This window comes from Panicum virgatum, chromosome 1N, assembly GCF_016808335.1.
Source record: "Panicum virgatum strain AP13 chromosome 1N, P.virgatum_v5, whole genome shotgun sequence".
Taxonomy (NCBI): domain Eukaryota; kingdom Viridiplantae; phylum Streptophyta; class Magnoliopsida; order Poales; family Poaceae; genus Panicum; species Panicum virgatum.
Genome location: NC_053145.1, coordinates 23,906,492 through 23,911,901, shown reverse-complemented (window position 1 = coordinate 23,911,901; position 5,410 = coordinate 23,906,492). Strand labels below are relative to the sequence as shown.

Sequence of the window (5,410 nt, the reverse complement as noted above, 5' to 3'; positions counted from 1 at the left end):
TTAAACTTTTCAAAACCGCCCAAATAACCCCCCAAGGCGGTTTTGGAGGGTGGTTTTGTCTTTTTCTTTTTTATTTATTTCAGCTGAATCTTTGAAAAATCACAACAAATCACATAAAATTTCAAAAATTAAAAGTCCAATTTTGTTGGACTCTACATGAGTAGATCTACATAGTGAATATATAATATTATATATTTTAGTACAAATTTTTTGATGTAGATTCAGATCTATACTTTTTTGCAATTAATGGAAATAATTCATATATGCAATTTCCTTTGTCCAATTGTGATGAAATTTTTATGGTGAGATAACTATTGTATGCTTGAACTCCAGTAAAAACTTTATACTCATTGGATCATTGATACCTTTGTTATAAACTTATTTATGTTCATGCTGGTTAAATTTAAATAAATTTATAACTAAATTATACATGATCCAATGAGTATGAAATTTTTACTAAAGTTCAAGCATACAATAATTAGCACACCATAAAAAATTCACTATAATTGGACAATAAAAATTGCAGATATGAATTATTTCTATTAATTGCAAAAAGTATAGATCTAAATCTACAACAAAAAATTTGTACTAAATCATACCATATTATATATTCACTATGTAGATCTACTCATGCAGAGTCCAACAAAATTGGATTTTCCATTTTTGGATTTTTTTATTTTTCAATGATCCAGCTGAAATAAATAAAAAAGAAAAAGACAAAACCATCCTCCAAAACCGCCTTGGGGGGTTATTTGGCCGGTTTTGGAAAGTTTAGGGGTAGAATAACCGATTTTGTAGTTTGGGGGTTAAGAAGTCCAGGTTCAATAGTTGAGGGGGTTATGTAGACTTCTTTCAAATAGAAACGAATAAGAGAAATTTAACTCTGGGAGATCAATAAAAAATATTATTTATGTTACAGGAGGAGTATTGAAGCATCTAAACCAGAGGCTTTGCACATGTTGGCAATAGAAAGCAAAGATAGAATACCAAGTGATGCTTTGCACATGTTCTTTATCCCGCGTTGTGGACACATCTCACCTCATACATGATACACCCCAATCTCCGTTTCACTTTACATCACCAAGTTTCATGCACAACTTCAACCCATTTGGTCAATCAGTAAACAAGCCACCATATAGCCACTCTCCTCCAAAATTTCATGGCGTTCATATTCGACACCAAGGTAGTTGGCTGCAACATCGTCTCAAGGCAGATTTGATAGAGCATATATGGCAAAAATTTAGTGGTCAGCAGCAACAACCAGATCAAGGATAGAGTCTCTGCCTCCTACTTTGTTAGTTTGTCTCAGCGATGCACTATGGTATAGTATTGTCCGCAGAGATTTGTTCAGAAGAGAAAAAGGAAAAGACGTTAGACAAGACAGTGCTTTTCAATAAACTGCAAATGTGTAGACTGGTTGCATCCTCCTGTCTCCAGCGATACTTTGTCCATCGGCAGCATCGTTCAAAATTCACAAGGTACACATTTGGCTCAAAGACATAAAGAAAGAAGGTAAATACGCCCATTACAGTAACATAAAGGTTTCACCTTCAACACACACCGAAGGTACACCTATGGGTGGTTGAACGGACCATAAAAATTAACAAGAAAGTCACAGCTCAACAGGGCATACATTTATGGGTTGATGACACACAGCTTAAGATTTTTGGCATTTAATTAAACATGTACTGCTTCACAAAAGGAAATACTTGGATAAATACACCCATTACGGTAGCACAAAGATTTCACCTTCAACACGCACCGAAGGTATAGCTATGGGTGGTACAGCCGACCATAAACATTAACGAGAAAGCCACAGCTCAACAGCGCATACATATAATGGGTTGATGACACACAGCTTAAGATTTTTGGCATTTAATTAAACATGTACTGCTTCAGAAAAGGAAATACTTAGGTAAATATCACCAGCCAGTTAACCATGCAAATGAAATCAAACTCAGCCACTTCATGATCCAGTCTTCATTCTCGAATATGCAGGAGAGCTACATATCATTGCATTAAGAAGAGGAAAAGGTCAAAATAGCCAAGTTACACACACCACCACACACCCAAGACACACGCCACCACCCCAGCCCCTGGGGGGTTCACAGTTTGAAAAATAGTAACGCGCCGATAAACAAAACTATCACCACCATGATCCAGTCTTCATCATCATGGTCAATGGTGGAGATCCCACATCGACTTCACCACATAGCACGTCGATCCCCCTAAACCGACCAGTCTAAACACAAAAGGCAGACTTGGCACTCTGCGCTAAATCAGCATTTTCCACACGGTTCCTAGCCCTGTCAGATGAGAGAGAGGAGGTTCCTAATGAGTTTTGTGGCAAACGAATTGCACATAATACTAAATACCACCTTGAAAATGAAATTATGATTGTTCCACAGAGTACTTCCAAGAAGTGATTTCTATCCCTTGGACATTATTTCTCTTCAAATATTTATTAATCTCTACAGTTTTGTACTCAGACAACACATTATGACTGGCAGTGCTTTTGGTTAGCTATCCAGAAAAAAATGCTGGACTGATCACCTAGCAAAAAGGGGACTCCCTTACCCGGAGCAGTGTGTGTTATGCGATCAAGAGGATGCAGTGCAACATATCCTCACTACTTGTGTTTTTGCTCGGCAGTTCTGTTCTAATCTGCTAGCCTCCCAAGGATTGGGGCGCACTGTGGTGGTGCCAAGATGTAATGAACAAAGCTTTGTCAAATGATGGAGAAAAGCTAGACGGAAGATGGAGAAAACTTGAAGACAAGGGTTTAATTCTGTTATGATCCTAGGCGCTAGACTTTTTGAAATCACAAGAACAAATGTGTTTTTGATGGTGCCTCTCCTTCCTTGCCGACTGCCTTAAATTTCTTTAGGGAGGAGGCAAGACTTTGGTGTATGTCGTCTGGAGCTAAAAAGCTCCAGCACCTGGTTATGGGTTGTGTAGAGGTCTGGGTCATGCAGGATCTGGTGTGAGGCCTCTACATAGGTCGTTTTTGTGCGTCATTATAAATTAATAATAGGTGATCTGTCTGTGATGTAATGTTGTGCAGCCTGCCAACCTCCTTCCACCTCCTAGGAGAAGTTTGGGGGTTGCGTTGTGCAGGGATCTTTACCCCTTTCTCTCTATAATATAAAGATGCAGAGCTCCCCTGCGTGGTGAAAAAAAAATGACTGGCAGTTCTAAAAATATTATGAACGGTACTAACTCCATTTGTTTTGAAATGTGTGCATACTCCTTTTTATGTGCAAACATGAATGTTTAATCAGAAACAATTTAAAAAATACAATTTCTTAGCAATTTTTCCAAGGTTGTTTCCATAACAAGTACACCATCATACTACGTTGATATATTGTATGTGGAATTTGTCATCAACGGCAAAGGATTTGATTGAATAATAAGCAGAGGCATTGCATCGAATTCTTGTCCACTTACCGCTGCCACCACAGACGCAGAACACTCTCAGCTTTGTCAGCAGGCTCCCTACCCTTAGTAGAGAAGTGACGCCAGCTCTGCAGCATGCATTATGATTAATAAAAGGTTAAAAGACTAATCCAAGTATAAAACAAATAGTAGAACATTAACCAGAACATGCGCATAAATTTCAATACAACTGCATGTAGAGATGATGATCGATGGATAATTAAAATTAAATCGTATCATAGTACAACCTTGAGGTATTCGTGGTATGGATATTTAACCTCTACAACCTACATGATTATGTACTTTGTAAGAAGTCAAGACAATCCATCTGAGATAAAATGGGAAAAAATATGTGTTGTCCCCAACCCATGAAATGGATAAGCAAATGAAACTGAAAACAGAAAAACTTGAAACAACAATATTAGGGCCACGGCATAGTTACTGCCATTGCTTAAAATGACACAGACAACACAATTCCAGTTCCTAGTGGTGGAATTGTCACAAGCATGTGTATCAAGTTTCGAAACTGTCAACATGCAGTGGATGCAAAAGGGCCACAAAGTTAAGGATGCACCAACTTGAGTTATTTGAGATAAAAATTTATCACCTCGACAATCTAAAAGACTGAAACATTGTAAGAATGAAAAAATCCGTTGAGATAAAATGGGAAAAATGGTTTGTTGTCCCCAAGTTATGATGTGGATAACCAAATCAAACTGAAAACAGAAAAACTTGAAACAACAATATTAGGGCCACCACCTAGTGGCAGCTACTACTTAAAATGACAAAGACAACTCAATTCCCAATACTATTGGTGGAATTGTCACAAGCAGGTGTATCAAGTGTCAAAAATGTCAAAAGTGGATGCATAAGGGTTCATCCAACAATAACTTCAGCAAAAACACAGTTTGCAACTAAATGTAGCCCTCAGGCCACAGAACAGCAGAAAGAATGGTTTCAAAATGAGACTAACATCTCTATTGTTCAAAATTTGGACTTGATTATCATGCCAAGTAGAAGTTACTTTAAGAGCTACTTAACTGAAACTGAGGCTAGCTCTCAAGACAAGGGCCAACACAACCCACTCCACTAAAGCCTTAAATACCTCATCAGTGGAGATTTATCCAATATACAATCATCAAGGATAGAAAAATATCACCACTGAGCTGTTCGTGGCAACCAGTACAAATACCATATCAATATGTAATCAAATTCCGTTTTACCCAGATGAAAGTCATCAAACATCAGACAAACATTTGCACTAACTAAAGTTGTCAGATTGGAACATCACAACCATAGCAATAAAATTCAGTGCAATTGTCCTTTCATAAGGGCTGGACAGCCTCCACTGTTCTAGGACTAAAAAAGAAATCCTTACGAATGAAGCATAGATTATGGGAGAGCGTGGTTAACAACCTGAGGAAACCCATTGCAAGCAGTGAAAGTGATGGACCAATAAGGTCATATTTGAATAGTGGTGGTTACCGTTGTACATTCTAATATGTTGCGTATTGTGTACTGTTCATGTTAGCTTGTTAGCGTGAGCATGACGTCATTCCCCCCTCGTGCGCGTCCTTTCCGTTCATGCAGAGTCGTGTGTGTGGTTGTTGGTGCCCTGACCCGGCGGTCCGGACCCAATCAGTGATGATGCTGCGTGTTCCTCGTCCCAGATGTTGATACAAGAGACAATACAGTAACGCACGGGTTTATCCTGGTTCCGGCCGTGGGGCCGTACGTCCAGCAAAGGGTGTGCGAGAGCATTGTACTATCTTGCACCGGAGGTGCTTATAGTAAGGGGTACAAGCGAGGCGAGAGAGGGATGGAAGCTTCCAAGTCTCCGCTAGAGGAGGAGTAGATTGAGGCGAGTGCCAATATCGGAGCTCGGAGGAGCGTATATGCTCTGCTAGTGGTGCGAAGCATTCTGTCCTACCGAATGGGCCGACCCCCCAAAGGGAACGCCCACATCCTCCCTTTA

General features: G+C 39.3%; 1 long non-coding RNA gene across 1 annotated transcript; it reads right to left on the bottom strand.

Annotated features, from left to right (window-relative positions):
* Nucleotides 1-1,859: 1,859 nt before the first annotated feature.
* Nucleotides 1,860-4,914, bottom strand: LOC120655534. The gene is made up of 2 exons (XR_005667570.1): nucleotides 3,448-4,914; nucleotides 1,860-2,306 (listed from the first exon to the last, which is right to left on the bottom strand). It is a non-coding gene; the product is annotated as an uncharacterized LOC120655534 (long non-coding RNA).
* Nucleotides 4,915-5,410: the final 496 nt, after the last annotated feature.